At 40.7% G+C, this 24,862-nt stretch overlaps 1 protein-coding gene across 1 annotated transcript in view; it reads right to left on the bottom strand.

Annotated features, from left to right (window-relative positions):
- The window catches only part of MIS18BP1 (MIS18 binding protein 1), a 36,762-nt gene extending 35,933 nt beyond the window's left edge, over positions 1-829 (bottom strand). Inside the window, exon 1 of the mRNA XM_081291840.1 lies at positions 298-829. The gene's annotated coding sequence lies outside the window, so the exon portion shown is untranslated. The remainder of the gene's footprint in view (positions 1-297) is intronic.
- Positions 830-24,862: the final 24,033 nt, after the last annotated feature.

Raw genomic sequence — 24,862 nt, 5'->3', positions numbered from 1 at the left:
GGTGAAGAGTGGGGTACCGCGGCAAACAATTTTCCTGATAATTATTCTAACTAAAGATTCTCTCCCTAGAATTGACTCTTGAGCAAAGGCGTGGTGCGCTCGCCATCCAAATCAATGCGTGAGGATTCTACCATCGACAACCGCATGGACAGGCAACACCGAGTGAGTGCGCAGTCGTGAAACCACTGCCACCACCAGAAGCCTATAAAAGCCCCCGTGAGTCCAGAACGCGGAAGGGCCGGCAGTATAGGGAGGGGGCGCCCGCGCGGCTGGACAGGAGGGCAGAGGCGCTCCTACCTTGGGTGAAGGGCCCGGCAGGGCGAGAGTGCGGCAGCCCCAGCTCCGCTCCTCGCCGAGGGCACCCGGAGCACAGAGCTCGCGCCTCAGGAGCACGACGGCCCCGGGCGGCAGCACGCTGCGCAGAGCGACGCTCACCTGTCTCTCGAGCTTCCTTCTCACCCAAAACAGTCTGGGATTTCAAATCTGAAAGGCCCGCCCTCAAACTAGCAGGGGATTGGCACATTCAGGAATTGCGTCACGGTGCGTCTCACGGGGACTTAACCGGATCCCGCGAGGACAACGCTGTGTTTATAAAATTTGTGTAACTCCAGGCTGCCGCTGCGTAGGGCGGGCGCGTCCTCTGCGCAGAGTTAGGTCCCTCTTTATAGGAAGCGCGCTCATCTCCTATTCCGCTGCACCCCCATAAAGCTTCTCGTTGGAGAGGCACACTACCGACCCTGCCGGCGTGCTCCACGAAGGCCTGACTAAGTTTGGCCCTTCCCGGCCACCGCCTACCTGCTCCTGTACCAGCCCCACTCGCTAGGTGGCATTTGTTATCCTTTCCTTCCATCTCTGAGGAGCACGGGTTGCTGAGTGCATTTGGGATAACTTAATTTTCCTCAGTGCACCACATATTTGAGGCCGAGAAAGAACGTTTTGTTCTTGGGGCATGGTAGACCGAATTCAAAATCGCATGCATAATTTTTTTAGTTTGGGCTGTTTTGTTGTTGTTTTTTTTTTTAACTCAAGCATCTCAGATTCTAAAAGCATTATTTTTTTTAACTGAATCATTTTGTTTATCTTGTGTTCTCTTGTTTTATAGACTTAAAAATCTTGATTGTATTTTTAAGCTTCGTTTTTAATATTGCTTTGGAAAAAATGCTACCTTTTAAAAGTAGTATTTTAACTTTACTACTGAGCCACATCCCTAGCCCTGTTTCACAATTTTTGTTTTTTTTTAATTTTAAGACAGGGTCTCAGTAAGTTGTTTAGGGTCTCGCAAATTTGCTTTTAAAGGTGTTTCAGATTTACATAAATTTTAAAGGAAGCACGGAGATTGTCACTCAACATCCCTTCTCCACCCCCACCCCTACAGCTTCCCCTAATATTTATTTGTTTGTTTGTTCATCAATTTACTTATTGGTAAAGCACTTCTGGAATATAACCCAGAAGTGGTTTACCATTGCGCTACATCCTCAGTCCTTTTTTATTTTTCATTTTGAGACACGTTCTTACTAAATTATAGAGGCCCTTGATTAATTCCTGAGGCTGGCCTCAGACTTCCCATCCTCAGGATTCTCTGGCATCAGGTGTCAGCGCCACCATTGCCAGGCAATTTCCCTTATTAACATCTTGCACTCAAGTGGTACATTTGTTACAGTTAAAGAACCAATATCAATGAGTTATTGGTAATTAAAAGGCTTAGTTCATTCATATTTCAGATTTCCTCGGTTTGGGCTGGAGATGTAGTAAAAGCATTAATTTTGGCAGCTGTAGGTTGCGATGCATTTTGTGACAGTGTTACCCTTGTTTACCGGTGATGAGTCCTTGCTTCCCCAATGCTGAAGTATAACACCAGAGAAGCAGCCCAGGCAAGTTTAGAGTAGAAACTAGAAGCTTTATTAAAGGACAGCAGAAAAAGACTTCTTCCCCCCCCCCCCCCCAGGAAGAAGGGGACCCAACAGGTGGAATCCATGGAAGGGCAAGATCTTCCCTCTTTTATATCTAAGGTCTTTTGTTAGCTTTCCCACATTTCTGTTGGCATTCCGGTCCATTCCGGTTCTGTCATCTTGTAGTGAGAGAATGTAGGTAGGAAGACCCAAAAGGTGAGGGGCAGGTGGGCTATAGGAGTAATCTGGGCAGGAAGGGCCTGGGGCCCGCTTTTGATTAGCACCTCCCTGTTTCCTGGGAGCTGCTTCATTAACATTTCTTTAGAATGGGCTCTGGGCCTTGGGAACTGTTGAGAGCCATGGCCACGTCAAGCTGGTGCCTGGTGGGTTCCTGCCATTTTTGAGCTCTGGCGGAGTTCCTAGAGAGTTCATGTGGGTTGGTTGAGTTCCTGGAGGGTCGGGTGGGTGACCTTTTCGTGAGTTCGAAAATAAAGTTCGTTCCTGCTTGAATCTACAAGTGGCTCGACCTCCCGGTTATTTGTGTCTAGCCAGACTGCAGCAGGGAACATTAACATTTCAATTTCCCCAAGTGCTGCTCTGCTTTTGCGGGCTCCATTCTCAACATGGCCTTCATTTTCGATTTTACTCAATTTTAGACCTAACTACACTAACTATCTTTAAATCTGGTTTCAACAGTGTTCTGTAGAATGTACCCCGCCTTATATTGCAGCCTGTTACAGTCTGCTGTCAACTGTGCAAGACGTCTTCCCTGGCTGGAAGCGTTTTGTAGGACCCCTAGTTTCGGTCCTAAAGCCATTTAACTCCAAACCTGTATCATCGCTCCATGAACTGCTCCCGGGAAATAAAGATCGGAGACCAGGCAGAGATACACACAAAGGTTTTTTTTTTTTTTTTGGTCAAAGGTGACAAAGGCCATCTCTCTATATTTGTTTTTTTTTTTTTAAATTTTTCTTTTATTTTTTAGTTGTAGATGAACACAATACCTTTATTTTATTTCTTTTTATGTGGTGCCAGGGATTGAACTCAGTACCTCATGCAAGCTAGGCAAGCGCTCTACCACTGAGCCACGACCCCAGGCCCCAGGCCATCTCTCTATAAAGTGGAGAAAGGAGCGCGAAATAATATTTGGGTGTTCAGCTTTTGTGGGGTAGGGGTTTGGATTTGTAGCTGTGACGCTAGGGGATAGGCTTGGTGGGGGGGGGGGCTTGCATCAGAGATAGGCAGGTGGATAATAGCATGGGATTGGTTTAGGCCCATCACACCAGGGGCTTCCAGAGTCAAAGGGTTGTGTCCTTCTGGGATTGGCCTAGGGTTATGGTACCATGGGGTAGGTCACTAATGGGGGTGGAGGGAGTTCCGGTAAGAGGAAGTACAGGAAAACAAAACTTATCTCATAAGATGGTGGTTAACATTTAAGATGGCTGCTCAGATGTTAAATCAAGACCCTATTCTGGGGCTGGGGATGTGGCTCAAGTGGTAGCGCGCTCGCCTGGCATGCGTGTGGCCCGGGTTCGATCCTCAGCACCACATACAAACAAAGATGTTGTGTCTGCCGAGAATTAAAAAATAAATATTAAAAATTCTCTCTCCTCTCTCACTCTCTCTTTGAAAAAAAAAAAAAAGACCCTATTCTGTGTCTGCTAAATTTTGTGCACACTGTTATCGCTGTTGACCGGTGACTTGCTTCCCCAATGTTGAAGAATAACACCAGAAAAGCACACGCCTAGGCAAGGTCAGAGTAGAAATTAGAAGTTTATTAAAGGACAGCAGAAAAGACTTCTCCCGGAGGAAGAAAGGGACCCAAGAGGTGGAATCCGTGGAAGTGAGGTTGTCTCCCCTTTTTATAGTTTTGGTGATGGAATGTAGGTTGGAAGGCCCGAGGGGTGGGACACAGGTGAGCTTAATTATCACCTTTTGGGATGGGATTATCACTTCTCTGGGATGGGCTATCTCCAAATCTGTTGGTGGCTGTTTCCAGGGCTTCTTAACATTCCTTTGGGATGGACTTTGGCCTAGGGCCTTTTCAGGACCTCATTAACATTCCATGAGTTGTCCTGCATTTCCTGGAATCATTCTCAGCATGGTCTCTATTTTAGATTTTACTCAGTATTAGACCCGATTTATCTAACTACACTGACTACCTAACTTTAAATCTGGCTTCAACACCAAGTACTTTGAATCTAAAATATAAAATTAAAAAAAAAATTGTTTTCAGTTGTAGTTGGACACAATACCTTTATTTTATTTATTTATTTTTATGTAGTGCTAAGGATCAAACCCAGCGCCTTGCAGGTGCTAGGCAAGCTCTACCACTGAGCCACAATCCCCAGCCCCTAAAATATAAATTTAAAACATACAAATGAAAGCAAGTAAGGAAAATAAACTAGGTGGGTGTTAGGTCAATGGTGGCGACTTAGAACAAAGCAGCCCCGAGAGGGAAAGAAAAATCAATCAGGTGCCGGTGGAAACGCCTGTCAATTAGCAAGATCTCCTGACTAATGCCTGTCAATCAGCAGGACCCCCTGGCCAATCCTGGAGTTCAGCCAACTCCCCTGACCAACTCCAAAGGGACAAGGGACCCTAAAAACACCTTTTCCTGTCCCAAGCCCTTCCCTTTCTGCTGTAAGTCCCATAAAAGTCCAGTTGAGCTTCCATGTGGTTTCTCCTCACACCCTTCTCCTGTCCACTCTGTCGGTCTGAGTTCCTCCTGGGAGTGATATCTCAATAAAGTTCCGCGGCCCTTTTTAAATCTGCCTCCTTTGGTTGCTGCCCGCCTCGCCTAATCTGACAGTGGGGGTGTAACTGAAATCTCAGTCCTAGTCCCCAGTGACAATTAATGCCAATTTAATAATGAGGACACAGTTTTGAGAAAAAGGAAAAAGAAGTTTTATTGCTTTGCTAGCAAAGGAGAAACACTGGGGACTCCTAAGGATGTGATTCTGCCCATTAAGGAAAACAGAGGGCTTTTAAGGAAGTTGTTTGAAGCTGGGGATATAGTTCAGTTGGTAGACTGCTTGCCTTGCATACACAAGGGTTTCATCCTCAGTACCACACACAGAAAGCCTATTAAGGACTACATTCCAGGTGTGCCCTCGGAAGGTCACCTCTTAGAGCCTCTGGACAGATATCCACCTCCTGTGGTGGGTCCTTTCAAGGACAATTAAATAGGGGAAGAAGAAAGAAAAGAACAAGTCCTTTTAAAAATAAGCCTCAGAGACAGGAGGGCTATATTCAAAAGATAAAGTCATGGCTCAGTGATAGAGCGCTTGCCTAGCACAGGTGAGGCACTAGATTCCATCCCTAGCGCCACATAAAACAATTAAGTAAACAAAGTAAAGGTATTGTATCCATCTACAACTAAAAAATATACATTGAAAAAAAAAAGGTAAAGTGGACCATTGTTACAGGGGATAGGGAAACAAATCTAAGGAATAAAATGAAGTTTCTTGTCTTTACAGAATAATCAAAAAATGGTTGGGGCTGGGGTTGCGGCTCAGTGGTAGAGCACTTGCCTAGCATGCATGAGGCACTGGGTTTGATCCTCAGCACCACATTTAAAAAATAATAATAATAAAGATATGTGTCCACCTAAAAATAAAAATTAAATGTTTAGAAAAGAGAAAGAAAATTGTTGGTCATGGATTTGCACCAAATTTGGGAAACACCAGATTAAAATTGTAGATTAAGCGAAACCTATGAAACACATTTTGTGGGATAGAGGGACTTTAAAGAGGTAGACATTTAACTGCCAAAGTGTCTGCAATTTAGGTATGAGAGGTTTTTAAATCTGCAATGGAAATAGTCATGGCTCACACAATTGGGAAAAATAGGAATTCCTGAAATATTAAGAGCAAACACTCAGAATTTCAGACTTTTATTTTTTTAATGAGTTACTTATGTGAAAAAATAAGTATGTAGCATACTCCAGTGCAAACAGCAATAAGAACTTACATCAGTGATGCCTAATGATTTTCCAAGAGAAAGTAGATAAAACAACTCTGAATAACAAAGTTTGATAAGAAGGCATAGAGGCTAAGGGCCAATGTTTACAGGTCCATTGGAATGTCAGGAAGCTGGCCCTGGGTGGGCCCTCTTACATTTCTGTCTGCCTGCAGGAAAGAGCATCTCCTAGCTCATAGCCTCCTGGAATAATCTGTCCCATCTTAGGCCTGTTACTCATGGGAACACATACAGACCTTACTAAGGTTCAAAGAAAAGACAAGAGGAAGACACTGGAAGCTTCACATTGTGTCAGAGTTGCTGCTGAGTCATCTGGGATTGTTAACCTGGAGGAATATTCCCAGGACCATAATGAGTTCTAGTGAAAGACCCCCGGACCCTCAAATCCCCCGTCCAAAAGAACTAGCGTCACACTGGCTGCAAAAGCAAGAGGCAAGTTTATTAATACACAGGCGCCTGCGGGTGCACAGCAAAACCTCAGCCGAAGCTTTGGTGAACTGGCACACCGGGCTTTGGGGTACAGATCTTTTATAGGGAAAAAAGGAGTTGTTTTCCACCTAGCACAGTAACAGGTGTTTTTGAATCCAGCATACACGTCACTTAAAGGGTAAACTTGTTTTTCACTATGATAAACTTGTTTTTCACTATAGGTTCCCGAAAAACTCATCAATCTTACAGGTTTACATTGTGTTTCCTCCCTATTCCCGCTTATGATCCCAGTCTGCTCAAGCATGTCCTGTGATGTGGGCAGGGTGCCCTTTCTAACAGGTCATGTGGTGAGCTCACCTGTTTACTACATACTTTCTTCTACCACGCGGCCTGCGCAGTGGTTTCATTAATGAGGTTCTGGCATTCAGTTAGTTAGAAGAGATCAAAATAAAACACACAGACAGTACCTTATTTTAATGCTAGGTCCGAGACGGCTCGGTCTCCCTGTTTCCCTGCCTCCAGCCGCCCAGCAGGGCAGCGAGGATTACTCTGGGCTAGCAGGAGAGAGAGAGAGCGAACACGCCGGGGATCAGCCTTTTATTTGGGGGAAACAAGAGATTCAGGGGAGAATTCCATCCAATGAAGGTTGAGGGGGGGCTGTACTCCAAGGTCAGGGTCAGTGATTGGGTCTCCAGGGTCAGTGGTTACGCACACCCCCACACGGATGGGCTCTCTCATCAGGAAAGGGTCGGGATAACTCCGACACAGCCAGAGTGCCTCAGGCCCTTAACGGGAGTCACCCAATCACGTGTCAGAATGGCTCCCCACATATTCCCCCTTTTTATTCTTAACAATGAGGCGGCGGTTCACTCTCTGGAGTCCCCGGATTCTTGATTGGAGGACTCGCCATCCTATAGTTACAATACAAAAGAGAATTAACAGCAAAGAGAATAATCCAATAATGTACCAAGCGGAGTGTTTAAGAATATTTCCAGGGTTGAATCCATTTAACTCCTTCAATATTTGATTAGCCAAAGAAGAAGGATCTGAAAAATCAGCTCTATTATTTTGAATGTCTTGGATATGGTGATGAAGTTCCAGAATATCCAAGCTATTATTACTACTTTGCCAAATGCCTAATAAATGGTTTTTAACCTTCTCCCAATCCCAGAGAGAAGCATTGTACTTGGCAGCTGTAACACATACATACTTATAATTAGCATGGCATTTAAGCCTTTCCTTAAATTTTAAGGCTGAAAGTTCATTACCAATGTTAATAACAGTCGCCTCTAAGGCGTTTAATTTAGTTTCAATCCTTTCATCAATATTTACTTGATTACGCAGAGCCTTGGAAGTATTTTGAGCTAAATTATTAAGAAATTTTGCATGCTGAATATTTTGAGACAATGTCAGAGATGCAGAGACGGTTGAGGCAATAAATGAGACCAGTGCTAAGACACCAACAATTATGACTCCAATAGCACGTTTAGGTCTTGTTAGCTGGGCATGAATTTGCTGTAAAACTTGTAAACCAGCATCAGCATACCATGGCTCTGAAATATTAGCAGGTAACAAAACAAAAGAGGGCTGATGAAGTATCAGCACTCCTTTTCCTCCATTATACCTAGAAATACAATTGGTTAGGTTGTACTTATTACAAGTAACAAAATACCTATCATCTATCCATCTAACTTTTACATTTCCAATAATTAAAACATAAGGAGATTGGACACAGGCTCTTAAGCCATAGCAAGATTTCTCTTTACAGTTCTTGCCAACAAATTTTGGTAAAGGTTTGTCTGTAAAATGTAAATATTCTGAGGCAGCAATTAAACGCCAAATATCTCTTTGAATGCCTCCTTCACTATAAGTCAAAATATTACTAACAAATCCTGCAGGTGTCATAGCAGAATTTCTTCGTAATTGTCTCTTATCAATTTTTGGAGACCAATCTAAAATATACCCACTAGCTTTAGACACCTTATGTTGTACAGGAAAGGTATTTACACAATCCATCCATTTAGGAAAGGTGCCAATTTCAATTATAGAACTATTTGGACAGTGGGGTACCGGTGGAGGTTTTGCAGAAATGACTGGCTTGTTATGGGAAAGTCCCATCTTAATTACTGATCTAGTATTAGGTTTTAAGTCTCCATAAATAGAATTATTTGTCAGTCTAGGTTTACCAATTGCTGTCTTTTCTTCAAATGATACTTTCAGACAGCCAGCATGTTTATCATGTGACCAACATAAAGGTAATTGGGCACTGTAGCCAGAATAATTAAATCTAGTCACATGATTGGGAGTAATATGAGCATCTGTAAATCCTCCCATCATGAATGAGTCATTAGTAAATACTGGAATAGATTCTCCAGTCCACACAGCTGGGTGTACCAGGGGTGGATCTGGGAAATAAGTCCAATAAGTGTCTACTTGATTCCCTTTTACCTGACAGCCCAGTAGGGCAATTACTGTCGCTACCATCAAGACTGGTGTCCTGTTCTTTCCTAGGCGTCGAAGTATTTGGGAAGCCTGGGTTGTCAATTTCTTCACATCTTTCCACGAAATCAGCTTCTCGGCTGGTTCAATCTGGTCTTTCTTCATCTTTTTCCGATATCTCCTCCTTCTGGGTTGTGGCTCCTCCGTGTCTATCCTCAGTCGCTTGAGTCTGGGTTCTATCTCCTCCATGTCTGATAGCACGTTCAGGCACCCAGATAGGACGAAAAGCACCTTCTGGAAAAACACAAGCATGCCCTCGGCCCCATGATATTACCGGATCTGGGCCCTTCCACTGACCAGTCTGTAAATCTTTCCACAGAACTCTGCCTAATGGGCCTGTCACCGAGGGAGACATTTGCCTCTCAGCAGCAGTGTGACCTTCTGTGTCACAGTTTAAAAAATTTAAAACAAATAAGGCATAATTAAGGCTATTTTGGGGAGTCATTATCTTATTCCCCCTTTTTAATTTTTGTAATTGAAGTTTAATAGATAAATGAGCTCGTTCTACAATGGCTTGACCTTGGGGGTTATAAGGAATTCCTGTTTTATGATTAATTTGAAACTCTTGGCAAAATTGTTGAAAAGCAGAGCTTACATAAGCTGGAGCATTATCTGTTTTAATCTGCATAGGACACCCTAAAACAGAAAAAGCTGCTAAGCAATGAGAAATTACATGTTGAGTATTTTCCTTAGTACGTCCTGTGGCAAAAATAAATCTAGAATAAGTGTCCACTATGACATGCACATAACATTGCTTACCAAATTGAGGAATATGAGTTACATCCATTTGCCATATTTGATTTGGTTTCAAACCACGGGGATTTACCCCTGATGGCAGAGATGGAGTGTGAATAACACACTTAGGGCATTGGCTTACAATCTGACGAGCCTGTTCTCTGGTAATACTGAATTTTTTACGTAAGCTAGAAGCATTTTGATGATGTAAGGAATGGGAAGCTAGGGCACAGTCATATGAAGACATCTGTTGACAAAAAGCTACTAATTTATCAATATTATCATTACCTGCAACCAAAGGTCCAGGGAGGCTAGAATGTGCTCGGATATGTCCAATAAAATATGGGTACTTCCTCATTAGCACTGTCTTTTGTAAATTATGAAATAATTCAAATAACTCCTGTGATGAAGTAAACCCAATAACTGAGGTTTCAATATTTTTGGTAACTCTGACTGCATATAAGCTGTCAGAATAGATATTAATAGGCTCATTTGAAAAATAATCTAAGGCCAAAATCAGGGCTTGAAGTTCTGCCCTTTGAGCTGAAGTATAAGAAGTTTGTATTACCTCTGTATGAACACGGCTGAAGAAACCTGCCTTACCAGAGCTGGAACCATCTGTGAACACCGATAAAGCTCCCTCTATTGGATGGGAAAGTACAATCTTTGGAAAAATAAGTGATGTTAATGATGCAAATTGTACAATCTTATCACGAGGATAATGGCTATCTATCTGGCCAGGGAAATCTGCAAAAGCTATCTGCCATGAAGTAGAAGTTTGAAAAAGCCAATTAGTCTGTTGAACAGAAAATGGAATAATTATGATATCAGGCTCAGATCCAATTAATTGTAAAATCCTAGTTCTACCCTTAATCACTAATTGAGCTGTAGAATCATGAAAAAGTGTTAATGTCTTTTGAGGGGAATGAGATAAGTAAATCCATTCAATAACTCCTAATTTTTGCCATATGGCTCCTGTTGGGGTATGTTCAGTTGGAAATATTAGTAAATATATTATTTCTTTAGGATCTATTCTAGTAAGCTGTGCATTTTTAATTGCAATTTCCACTTTCCTCAAGGCTGCTTTGGCCTCCAAAGTTAGTTGACGTGGAGAGGTTGGAGAAGGATTTTCTTGTAATATCTGAAATAAAGGACTTAACTCAGAAGTAGTTAACTTTAAGGATGGTCTTAGCCAGTTAATATCTCCTAATAGTTTTTGAAAATCATTAAGGGTACGTAACTCCTTAACTCTTATCTGAAGATTTTGAGGACGGATTGTACTCCCTTGAATTATCTGACCTAGATATTGAAAAGGAGATACCTTTTGAATTTTTTGAGGAGCTACACTTAAACCCATAGTTGTAAGTGAGGTCTCTAACTGAGTAAAAATTTCTGAAAGTACTTCTGAATTAGCATGGGCCAATAATATATCATCCATAAAATGAATAATGTATGCATCAGGGAAGCTATTTCTAATGGGATCTATTGCCTGATCAACATATTTTTGACACAGGGTAGGGCTATTACGCATTCCCTGAGGGAGGACTTTCCAGCAGTATCTTTTAACAGGTTCCTTAAAATTAACTGCTGGGACAGTGAAAGCAAATTTTTCACAATCTTCAGGATGTAACCTTATAGAGAAAAAACAGTCTTTTAAATCTATTACCATCAAGCTATAATCTAAAGGAATGGCTGTGGGGGAGGGAAGTCCTGGCTGTAATGATCCCATAGGCCGAATTATCTGGTTTATTGCTCTTAAATCCTGCAGTAATCTCCAATTTCCTGACTTTTTCTTAATAACAAAAATAGGTGTATTCCAAGGGCTAAGTGTTGGTTCAATATGACCAGCCTGAAGTTGTTCTTCAACTAATCTATGAATTATTTTAAGCTTTTCCCCTGAGATGGGCCACTGAGAAATCCAAATAGGCTCTTCTGTGAGCCATGTAATTTTTTCAGCTGTTTTAAGGATCGGGGAAGTACTCAGTGCCCCTAATAAAAATTTTGTCCTGAAGTATTTACTAATCCTTGCCGTGTAGACTGGCTTGTAAACAGATATTCTTCCTGAAAGTTTTCCCTATCATCTCCAGGAAAATACCTCTGATTAATTTCTTCAACTGACCTTATAGAATTTGGGGTGACTAGTAGCAGTCCCATTTTGGCTAGTATATCTCTTCCCCATAGATTAGCTGGTAAAGACTCTAACACATAAGGCTTAAATATTCCACTGTTCCCATCAGAATCTTCCCAACGGAGATAGTTGGCACTTTGAGCAGGCTGTGAAATTTTTCCTATTCCTTCTAGATTAGCTGAGGCTGTATGCAGAGGCCATTGTCTGGGCCAAAACCGGCTGGACAACACGGAGCTATCAGCCCCTGTGTCAATTATTCCTAGGAAATTTTTATTATTAATTCTAAGTTTTAATAAAGGGCGTTCTTGTCGCACTAACTGGGACCAATATACTCTGTCCGGCGGTTTAGAAACTGAATCTGCCGGCAGGTGCCTTTCTGAGACACAAGGCAATAATATTAATTGAGCAAAAATATCCTTTGGGGTGAGTCTTAGGGCATAATTGGATCTTACAGTAACATATAATTGCCCTTTAAATTCTGAATCTATCACACCAGGTATTACTTCAATAGCTCCCTTTAAATTATTACGCCCCAAAATTAAACCTACAGTATTTTCAGGAAGCGGCCCGAAAATCCCAGTAGGGATTTGTGTTGGTCCCGTTTCAGGATCTAATTCAACTGTCTCTGAAGGTCCTAAGAAAACTGTCTGTGATCCATGTCTCTGTTCCGGTAAAAATCGCGGACTGTCCTGGTCGGCGCCGCTAGTGACGTCACACTGTGCGACGTCTCCCCATATTGTTTCTGGGCCCGGGGAGGGGCCGAACGGAAGTTTTTTGTCCCCTCGCTAGGAGGAAATACTTGTGGCGAGAAGGCGGGCTCATCCGCGCCACCCGAATCAACCATGTGGCGCCGAGTCCTGCAATATCTATTATCGCCAGTAGATGGAGCCCTAAACCTAAATTTGCGTTGGCGACATTCGTAGGCGAAATGACCGGGTTTTCCGCAAACGTAACACTTGCTGCGGGACTTCTGAACTGAATTTTGTGGCCCCAAAGTTTCCTTTAATACTGTTGCTAAGGCTACCGTTTGCAACTGAGTGGAATCTAAGTCAGAACACAAGTGAATATACTCAGAAATTGTTCCTTTCTTACGATGGGGGCGGAGAACATCTTGGCAAATTTTGTTTGCGTTCTCAAAAGCCAATTGTCTAACAATAAATTCGCTAGCTCCTGGGTCTCCGATGGACCTGTTCGCAGCCTGATATAGTCGGGCTACGAAATCTGAATAAGTCTCACTGGCACCTTGTCTGATTTTGGTAAGAACTAAATTGGACTGGTCCTTGGGGACAATTTGCCTCCAGGCACGTTTTGCACAATCAGTTATTTGATTGTACACTACAAAATCATAATTTAACTGTCTTTCTAAATCAGCAAAATCTTCAGTCCCTAAAAACATCGTTACTGGCGTTTCTATGCCCTGTCTTCTGTTTCTTTCTGCCTGTTCATTACAAAAATCAGTCCAGTAAGTTTTCCAAAGTAAGTAATTTCCCCCGCTCAGACAAGATCTGGCTAAAAAAACCCAGTCACTAGGAGGAAGGGGTTGTGAGCAGATATTTTCTATCAGACTCTGAACAAAAGGCGAATTTGGGCCGTACGTTTCACATGCATTTTTTAATTCCTTGATAGTTTTAAATGGAATTACAGCATGAATTCTAACTCTCTGATTTTGCTCATCAGTTTGCTCAAAAACTGGAAAGAGGTGAAAACCAGTAGTATCCTCCCCCATTTCTTGAGCCTTCTTAATACCTTGCTGAACTGGGGTAAGAAAAGTCATCTTTAATTCAGCACACCTGTTAAATTTGGTTCTTCTAGCAGGTATCGGCTGAATTTTAAAGGCTTGGGCAGGTGGTGCTAAATGCAATCTATTAAAATTTCTCTCTAAGTCCTGAGTTTCTATGTCTAATTCTTCTTCCTCAGACTGCGAGCTGCTATCAGACTCTGTACTATCGCCATTTGGAATTTGGGTTTCTAACTCACGTGGCTGAGAAGAAACCTGAGCCCCGCTAGGAGTTTCCTTTGTATTTTCCTCTCCAGGAAGATTGGTTACCACTTCTGGAGGGCTCTCCAAGATTAGAGATGCTTCTTCTTTATCATGCTGTTCTGTATAATCTGTCTGCGGGCTAGCTTGCACATTTCTAACCTTTGTTTTAGCTCCTAGCGCTTTTGTTTTAAAACGGCTCAAAGGAAAGGAAATTAACTTAGCCTCAGGCTGATTTTCCATTTGAATAGACCTAATGGCTCTTTGAATACCTCTCAGAAGCTCTTCTGGTGGCCACGGACTCTGGTCCATGTATTCAAAGAGACAAATTTCTAGGGCCGTCCAAGTTTTCTGTATATTCTCTATGCCTCCAGGTATTTCAGTAGAAAGACAAACTCTCTGTAACTTTCTTCCTAATTTCTCCCAAGTAAGTAAATTTGGAGACTCTTGGTCACAAAACCAAGGACAATATTCACCTACAATCTTTAAGAATTGCAATAACTGAGTTTTCTTTATCTGTTTTCCTTTCTGATTAATTATACTGTCTAAAATAGTTAGATACATTTCCTTATCCGAAGAAGTAGAATTTCCCATTTTAAGTAAATTAACGTCTCTTTCCTTCAATAGTTCCTGGTACTTTTGTGACTCAAATGTCACTTCTTCCTTTCTCTTATTTCTTATTTTCTTTATTCTCTTTATTACTTTTGTGACCCAAATGTCACTTCTTCCTTTCTCTTATTTCTTTATCTTCCTTATTTCCTCTTTATTTCTTTCCCTTAATCTTTTTAGCGCGCGCTCCCACTCAATCTAACTAATTCAGAATGTCCCCCTCTTGGGCGCCAATTCTACCACGCGGCCTGCGCAGTGGTTTCATTAATGAGGTTCTGGCATTCAGTTAGTTAGAAGAGATCAAAATAAAACACACAGACAGTACCTTATTTTAATGCTAGGTCCGAGACGGCTCGGTCTCCCTGTTTCCCTGCCTCCAGCCGCCCAGCAGGGCAGCGAGGATTACTCTGGGCTAGCAGGAGAGAGAGAGAGCGAACACGCCGGGGATCAGCCTTTTATTTGGGGGAAACAAGAGATTCAGGGGAGAATTCCATCCAATGAAGGTTGAGGGGGGGCTGTACTCCAAGGTCAGGGTCAGTGATTGGGTCTCCAGGGTCAGTGGTTACGCACACCCCCACACGGATGGGCTCTCTCATCAGGAAAGGGTCGGGATAACTCCGACACAGCCAGAGTGCCTCAGGCCCTTAACGGGAGTCACCCAATCACGTGTCAGAATGGCTCCCCACACTTTCTACTTTTTATAATCAAGCCTTAGGTTATGGGGCTGGGGTCTTTCACTAGTAGGACTGAATATGACACTTTTATTGATTAATTTTTGCACTGGATGTGGTTAAGTTCATGTTCTACCACTGATGTACACTTTTAGGGGAATTAGTGAAAGACCCTCAAATCCCCCGTCCAAAAGAGAACTACGCGTCACACTGGCTGCAAAAGCAAGAGGCAAGTTTATTAATACACAGGCACCTGCGAGTGCACAGCAAAACCTCAGCCGAAGCTTTGGTGAACTGGCACACCAGGCTTTGGGGTACAGTTCTTTTATAGGGAGAGGGGAGCTGTTTCCCGCCTAGCACACTAACAGGTATCTCATTGGTTCTTTTGAATCCAGCATTAGGGTAAACTTGCTTTTCACTATATGTTCTTGGAAAACCTACAGGGTTACATTCCATTCTCAAGCATGTCCTGAGATATGGGTGCAGTGCTCTTTCTCAACCGCTTATATGGTAAGCTCATCCGGTACTTGTGCCTATTTATTGCATACTTTTACTTTCGCAACAAGGCCTCAGGTTATGGGGCTGGAGTCTTTCATTAGAAATATGTTCTTCCTTCAAGACCAGTGATTATCAACCAGGAACAATCTCCCCTAAGGGACAGTTGACAATATTCAGAGACATTTATGATTGTCACAACTAAGGAAAGTGCTATTGGCATCTAGTGGATGGAAGACATCCTATAAACATCCTAGAATGCACAGGATAGCTCCTCCACTATACACAATTATTCAGTTTAAAACATCAGCAGTGCCAAGGTCGAGAAATCCTACTATTGGCATATGTAGCCCTGAAATAGGATTTTAGCTTCTTCACCCTCTCTCAACTAGGTGCCCTTAGTTAAGGCACAACTGTATAACCACTACTGCCCTGTAGTGTTTATCCCTAGAGGAGGGATGAAGACAAAGTCAACAGGTTCTTTCTTTGGAAAAGGACTTCAGAGATTGCTGTGTGATGAGATGATATACACACAATCATATAAACATTATAAATGGTGAAAAGTGCTATTAAGATATATCACTTCAGGAGCTGGGGTTGTGGCTCAGTGGTAGAGCATGAGAGCACTTGCCTAGCATACAGGAGGTGCTGGGTTCAATCCTCAGCAACACATAAATGTAAAATAAAGATATTATGTCCACCTAAAACTAAAATAAATAAATAAATAAATATTTTAAAAAATATATATCACTTCAGATTCTCCAGGAAGCTAAGGCAGAGTTAGGAGTACAAGCAATTTACTGTGGGATAAGTACTGAAAAAGATTAAAGGGGAGAGAGCACTGGGCCTTGTCAATTTTCATGTCTTAATGAAGATCTGACATTTTTAATAGGAATGATTGAAAGAAGCTGAATAGGGAGATTTGTGGAAGTCCATCAGAGGGATCTTGCAGAGGGCAGAAATGGCCCAGACCCCAGTATTGACGAACTCAGTCTAATTCCATCTTAAGATTGGGAGTCATCTCATCACAAAGTCATGAAAAGTTCATTTCCGTTTTGCTATAAAATACTAAGATTTTTATTTGGTCTGACCATAATTTGATGTTCTAAAAACTTGTTTGAAATTCCTGCCCATGCTCTGAACTCACCCATACCTGGCTCTCCTTGACCAGATACAACCCTCACCAAAACCTTAGCAGCCCCTCATAAATTCTGATGTTGGAATCTCAATTTATTCCCTACCTTGAAATGTCAAATCATGTAGATCGTTAACCTGCTATCTGCCTTTGTATTACACTTGCCAGGACCCTGTTAGCTGAAAGTTCCCAAGACACCCCCCTTTGTAACTTTTTGTGTTATAAAAACTTTTTTTTTTTTTTCCCAGAGAGCTGTGGCTGTTCTCTAGCCTGGCTTTGGGTGAGACAGCTTCTGACCAGCTCTCTTGTGTACACTATATAAACTTGCTTTAATTTGATTTAAAATTGGAGTCTGTGGTCTTTTCTTTGCATTGTGGGTTCAACGGTATCTGCCTGCTGGAGGTTTCCTGGGAAGAACAAGGCCTCAATTCAAAGGCTTTTACATACTCAAAGGTATTGAGGTTATCTGCATTCCTCACAGCTCAATAACATTCTTCTACAAGAGGAGATCACCATTGCACACTTCCATATGCTGCCATAAAAGGTTAATTAAAAGATCACAGGAGAAGGACTTTATTTCTAGTAGTTATGAAAGGGTAAAGTTTCTAAGCTGCAAAGCCTGAGTTAAAATGCAAAGGACCAGGCATTGTAAACCTGCTTCTAAACTGCAAAGCATGGGTTAAACTCCTGAGGCAGTTAAGACAAGGCCCTACTGGCCATTTAGTTGATTTATGGCCTGGGATCCTGTGTAACTCCTCACGTAAGCATTCAAGACCCTGTGCTGCTTGTCACGTAGACATTCAGGGCCCGAACAAATCAGTTTAAATGTAACCCCCTCCTTAGGAAAGACCTATCACTCCAGCCATCCCTGTTCCCGCCAATGAATGTATTAATCAAGTGATTTGTTAAAGGAGACTGTGATGTATGTAAAGTCCCCGCCCTCCCCAAAAAGTGTACTTCAGCATTGTTCAACCCCTGCTCTGGGCTCTGGGCTGCCCTCCCTTCCTGAGGTGAGCCTAGAGCCTCAGCACGCTGAATCGGATCCTCAATAAAAATCCCCTTCTGCTTATTGCATGAAGCCAGTCTCTTGTGGTCTCTTCCTCCGACGTTTTGCTAGTCCCTTACAGTTACTGTGAAAAGTGCAGGTAGGTATAATACCTTTGCCAAGGACTGTGGGAGTTAAGAATAGGGAATGACTGCTTAGTGTGTATGTAATTTCCTTTTAAGTAATAGAAATGTTTTGTAGGTGGTGGTACAGAACATTGTAAATGTACTAAATGTCACTGAATTGTACATTTCTAAATGGTTGTTATATATCATGTGAATTTTATCATATTTTTTGCAACTCACAGAAGAAATATGTTGTACATTTTAATCTAGTAAGTAAAACAAAAATTCACTTAGCAAAGAATTTTAAAAAAACATTACTTACCATTATTCTATGCAATGCATGTTGTTATTTTCTAACATTTATTTTTAAAAAATGCATGTTGTACACTACTGTATTAAAATACTGCGTATTTTAATCTACATGGTCAGCTTCTCATTTTTTATTTGATTTTTTATTTTTTGTTATTGGGATTGAACCCATGGATGCTTTACCACTAAGCCACATCCCAGTCCTTATTTATGGCTTCTTTTTTCTTTCTTTCTTTCTTTTTTTTTTTTTTTTTTTTTTTGAGATAGTCTTGCTAAATTGCTGAGGATGTCTTGAAACTCGCAATTCTCTTGCTTCAACCTTCCAGGTTCCTGGGATTACAGGTATGTACCACTGTGCCTGGTTAGCTTTTCATTTAAAAAAAATTAAAATTCACATGACATAAAATAACCATTTAGGAATATTCAATTCAGTGACATTTAGTATATTTGCAATGTTCTATACCATCAACTACAAAACTTTTTTTTTTTTTTGGGGGGGGGGTACCAGGACAATTCCTGGTACTCAGGGATTGTACTTGACCACTGAGCCACTTCCCCAGCCCTATTTTGTATTTTATTTAGAGACAGGGTCTCACTGAGTTGTTTAGTGCCTCACTTTTGCTGAGGCTGGCTTTGAACTCACAATCTTCCTGTTTTAGCTTCCCGAGCTGCTGGGATTACAGGCATAAGCCATCACACCCGGTAATAAAACATTTTTATTACTTAAAAGAAAATCTTATACCCATTAAGTAGTATAGGGTCTTGATTTAACATCTGAGAAGCCATCTTAAATGCTAACCACCATCTTACAAGTTTTGCTTTCCTGTACTTCCTCTTACCAGAAATCCTCCCACCCCCATTAGAGATCTACCTCATGATACCATAACCCTAAGCCAAATCCAGAAGAACAGGATCCCTTTGCTCTGGAAAGCCCCATGGTGCCATCAACCTAAGTCAATTCATGCTATTCCCACCTGCCTAGCTCTGACGCAAGCATCCCAGAGCCTATCACCCAGCACCACAGCTACAACTTCAAACCCCTACCCCACAGAAGTTCAACAGCGGAACATCTCGGGGCCTCTCTTTCCTATAGAGAGATGGCCTTTATTTGTCAGCTCTGACAAATAAACTCTGTTGTGTATCTCTGCCTGGTCTCCATACTTCATTTCTCACTTACCCGTCTCTCGTTCCTCATTTTCCCTTCAAGTAGTCATTGCCCAGTCTCTCCTCCCACAGCCCTTGGCAAAGACCAATTTGTTTTATGTTTCTATGAATATATTTAAACATATTTCATATAAAATATTTGTTTAGCTTCCTCCTGTAATGTAATTTTTTGAGGTTCATATACATTGCAGCATGAATCAGTGTTTCACTCTGTTGAGTGTGGGAGAATCCCCACTGAAGTTAAGTTTCAGGCTCTGCAGAGGCACTGAAGGATTTAAATGATGTAAATTTGAGCTTCAAATCAATCATACTGAAACAAAAATGAAAATAAAATTTATATAGATATGATGAGATGATGAAAGACATGAATACATGATAGAATAAAACAACTGCAATGGTGAATAGCCTTCCTTGCTAACAAAATCCACAACCTCAGTTGATGGCTTTGTGGCCCTGAGGTTGATTGAGGCTGTTCTGTAGCTTAGCTCTCATGCCACCTTGTGGTTGAATGGATACCTGCACTAAGAAGACTTATATAGCAGTTTTGCTCTGTATTTTTTTTACCCCCTGTGAATCTGGATCTGGTTGGCCTTCTTGTGGAGAGAAGAAAATCCAAGAGTTTAATGTCCACCACACTGAGAAGATTCATCCCAGGAACAATTTTTGGGGTGAACCAGAAACTGAACTCAGGGGCACTGGACCACTGAGCCACATCCCTAGCCCGTTTTTTTTTTTTTTTTTTTTTTTTTTGTATTTTATTCACCTCACTTTTGCTAAGGCTGGCTTTGAACTCGGCAATCCTACTGTCTCAGTCTCCCGAGCTGCTGGGATTACAGGTGTGCACCACTGCACCTGGCTTAATTCTTTCTATTCTTTATGTCTGTGAAAGGCCAAGTCAGAGCCTGAAGAGCCATTCTGCATTTTTTCCTCTTTCTCCTTTCCCCTGTTCTCCTCCTCAATTCCAAATAATCAGTAATTTTTTTATTCCTCTGTTACTGTCTGAGTCATGACCTTCAGAATTTCTTACTGAAACCATTGCAGTTGTTTTATTCTATTATGTATTCATGTCTTTCATCATCTCATCATATCTATATAAATTTTATTTTCATTTTTGTTTCAGCATGATTGATCTGAAGCTCAAATTTAAATCCTTCAGTGCCTCTGCAGAGCCTTCAGGGTAAATCCAAGATTCTTGCAGTGGCTTACAAAGTATCATTTGAGTTGACATCTGTCTGATTCTGGGCCTGCTATCTGGTATTATGACTTTAAACAGTTAGATGACTTAGAGATGAGCAACAGGAATATGGCTGAGCATCAAAAAAATAGACATTAGTTTTAGAGCATTTTCATGTTCACTACAAACTTGAGAGAAAGAGACAGTAATGTCTCATATGCTGCCTGCTTTCACACATGCAATAGTCTCTCATTATCAGCATCTGCCACCAGGGGTAATATGATAAATTTTCTGATGCAGAGTGCATGGCCTGAGCTACTTTCTTTTTTTTAAATTGTAAGTCTCTCAACCTTCCTTATCCATTCATTGAGGAATATATGGATCCTGTGTGTAAAAATGACTGGCCAAAAGAAACCAGGGTGTTGCCCCAGGTTAATTATCCATTCACACCTGCAGTGTAAATGGATACAGTTGCTGTTACAGTTGCTGTTACACTCTCCCCAGTGCCATGTTGAAAGTAGTCATATGCAGAAATTCATTTGGGCATGTTGGTAGAAATGTATCCCAAATAAGTTTTTAAAATTTTATTTTGTGAATTAAAAGTATTCTGAGAACAGATCTACAAATTTTATCAGAATTCCCAAATTGATCCATGGCACAAAAACTGTAAAAATTCTTGTTTTCAGTTGGTTTCTAATACGGGTTTCGATATTCTTGAATTTCCCATACCTATCTAGATATTTCTAAGCTCAATGTTTGTACAGAAACACTAGGGCATAGGGAGAGACAGATATTAGAATCCAAGTATCCAACTTGTTGGCTCTAACTTTGTCTTCTTTCTTCCTTCTATAAAACTTTGGTCTGGAAGGGATACACTTTCCATGTCTATCATAATAATGATTATGATAATCATTAATGATAGTCATATTAATGACTCTCAAACCTCTTGATTATGTGACCCGTTCATACTTTTAAGAAATATTGGGGACTCCAAAAAGCTCTGGTTTGTTTGGGTTATATCCATCAATATTTGCCAAGTTAGACATTAAAATGATTTTTAATGAGATTTATTTATTCGTTAATTATATGTATTATATAAATACTCTGTAAAATGTAACTATTTTCCAAAGTAAAATACAATTAAAAAGAAGAATGGCTTCATTTTATATTTTTGCAATCCCCTTTGATGTCTGATAAAGTAGAGAATGGTTTACTAGAAGCTCATATCTGCTTCTGCATTCAATTTGTTGCAATTTGTTGATATAGCCATTGGAAAACCTCTCTACTCTCTGGAGATAATGAGCAAAAAAAAAGTGCATAATGTTTTAATGTATTATTAAAATAATTTCAACCTAAGAGAACTCACAAATTGATCTTGGGGATCTCTAGGGGGTTTCTGGTTCACATTTTGAGAATTGCTATTCTGTGTTTAATACAGCAAGACTCAAGTCTACGCATTTTTGCCAAAAGGATGCCATCCTCTGATCTCTCTGCCAAATTGTCCTTATATATCTAGTTTTGTCCTGAAATGCTCTTGAGAGTGAATCAATTTAGAAATTACTAAACCTTGACTTCAAAACTGGCTTGAAAATCTTATTTTGATTCCCAGAAGCTGATTATTAGCCTTTCCTTTCATTTGCATTACTGCTGCAATATACATAAGTGTTCTTGAGACATGGATATTCCTTCAAAATATGGGGAGATTTATCACAAAGAAATGCAAAAACCAGAAAATAGAAAAATTAAAATTCCTGTTATCTTATTATGATAAAAGAGTTTAGCTTGTTTTGATTGCTTTTTCTCCAATTTGCTTCTCTGGGCTCACTTGGTGCTCCTGCCTCTTTTTATTTTAAAATAATCTTAAGGTTATAGAGAAGTTGCAAGTACAATACAAAACCCTTTTAAAAAAAATACCAAAAACCAGCTATTTGAATGCTATATACCTTAATACTTTAGTATACATTACTACAAATGAAAGCATTCTCCTATGTAACTTCAAAATAATCATGAAAACCAGAAAATTTACATTGATATGTTAATTATTCCCCTCTAATTTCAGACCCTAATTTTGTGTGCCATTGTGCCTGGCATAGTCATAGTTTTTTTTTTTTTCAATACTGGCTATTGAACTCAAGGGTGCTCCATCACTAAGCTATACCCCCAGCTCTTTTTAATTTCTTTCTGAGACATAGTCTTACTAAGTTGCCCAGGCTGGCCTCAAACTTGCCATCCTCCTGCCTCAGCTTTTGAGCAGCTAGAATTACAGACGTGCCACTTTGCCTGGTTCCAATATTATATTTTGAAAGCATGTATGTAACTTGTCAGTTTTCACAGTTTCATAGCTGGTCAGGAAGTTTGTTTCAGGATAAATTATACCTAGAATTTCACCCATACCTGATTTAGATGGTATTTAGATGAGACTTTGGATTTTAGACTTTAAACTTGATGCTGGGATAAATTAAGTACTTTGAGATTTTTAGATTAAAATAAATATGTCTTGCATATAAAAAACACATGAAAATTTTGGTGGGGTTGGCCTCAAAGGAGATAATTAGGTTAAATGATTTAATAAGAGTGGGATCCTAATAGGATTGGTAGCCTTATAACAAGAGGAAGACCTCTCTTTTTCTTCCCCTTTTACCCTACCTCCTTACCTTTCTTACCTCCCTCCCTCTTTTTCTCTCTGCCCTACCTTCTTGGAGCCCAACAGAGGAAAGTCCATTTGTGGCTACAGCAAGAGAGCTACAAGGCAAAAAAGCCCCTATCAGGAACTGAATTGGCTAGTACCTTGATCTGGAACATCTAGTCTCTAGAACTGTGAGAAAATAAATTTCTGTTGTTTAAGCCACCCAGTATGTGGTACTTTGATATGGCAGCCAAGCAGGCTAATATAAAAGAGAAGGGAGGGAAAGAGAAGAGGAAGAGGAAAGAGAGAAAGTTTGCAACAGGGGATGTAAAAACTTTTGGGGGTGATGGATATATTTATATATTGCTCTCAATCAATCTATAGATCAATTTGGAGTGAATTGACAACATTGCTTCCAATACATGAATATCATATATGCTGACACTTACCTAGATCTCATTGATTCTTAAATTCTCAATTAGGGCTCTAGATCGAAGTATTTATGTTCTCTATCCTCCACCAATAGTAACCTGAAGAGAAAATAGACAGTTCTGTCATATTTCTGGGAAGAGACTTGGAGGCCATGGCTTTATTTCCTTTGTGAAAAAGAATACTGTTTTTTTTTTTTTAAAAAATTGTTCTCATTAGTTATACATGACAACAGAATGCATTATGACACATTGTACACAAATGGAACACAACTTCTCATTCCTCTGGCTGTACACAGTGCTGAGTCACAACACTAGTGTTGTCATACCTGTATACAGGATAATAATGTCTGTCTCTTTCCATTGTACTTCCCACCCTCAAGCCTCCCCTTCCCTCACTGCCCTTTGCCCAATCCAAAGTTTCTTCATTATTACCTGCACTCCCTACCCTAGCCCCCCATTATGGATCATCATCCATTTATCAGAGAAAACTGGACTTTGTTTTTTTGGGGTTGGCTTATTTCACTTAGCATGATAGTCTCCAGCTCCATCCAATTACCTGCAAATGCCATAATTTCTTCTCTAAGGCTGAGTAAAATTCCACTGTGTATATGTACCACATTTTTTATCCATTCATCTGTTGAAGAGTGTCTAGGTGGGTTCCATAATTTAGCTATTGTGAATTGAACTGCTATAAACATTGATGTGGCTGCATCACTGTAGTATGCTGACTTTAAGTTCTTTGGGTATAAACCGAGAAGTGGGATAACTGGGTCAAATGGTGGTTCCATTCTAAGTTTTCTGAGGAATCTCCATACTGCTTTCCATAGTGGTTGCACCAATTTTCAGTCCCACCAGCAATGTATGGAGTGTACCTTTACCCAGCATCCTGGCCAACACTTACTATTGCTTGTATTCTTGATAATTGCCACAAATGCTGGTTTGATGGACATTTCATTTAGTCAGTAGTAAATGTGACCATCTGTAGTTGTCATTTGCTGATTGTTCTCTAGGATCTTTTCACCCTCTTTTTGGTAACAGTATCAGATATTGTATCTAGAATCCATCCTCTCCTAGCCTTAGTCCTAGATGGTTTTGATGGTGCTTCACTTCTGGCCCTAGGAATGGAATAGATGACCCAGGCTTTAATCAGTTAGCACATGACACTACTTGCTAACAGTGTTTGATTCAGGATGGGTGAATGATTGAGGTGAGTCCACTCAAAGATGATACTGGGCAATTTATTACCAGAAAAGTAGGATTTCTTTTTTTGTTATGGTCTAGAATGAGAGCATATGGGCAGTTTCTGTGTTTTTTGTGCCATCGAATGAGAAGAGAATCAACACAGAATAAAGAGGTAGCCCCAAAGATATGAAGACAAACCAGGTACTGGATCAGGCTGTATCTGAACCTAATAATAACTCATAGCTTTTTAGTTATGTAAACTAAGTGTTCTTTTTCTGCTCAAGTCAGCTCAGGTTGGGTTTTTGTCACTAATATCA

The sequence above is a fragment of the Spermophilus citellus genome (assembly GCF_964194105.1).
Source record: "Spermophilus citellus genome assembly, chromosome: 4".
NCBI classification, from domain to species: domain Eukaryota; kingdom Metazoa; phylum Chordata; class Mammalia; order Rodentia; family Sciuridae; genus Spermophilus; species Spermophilus citellus.
The sequence above is the reverse complement of the archived record's forward strand: the minus strand, read 5'-3'. Positions and strand labels throughout refer to the sequence as shown.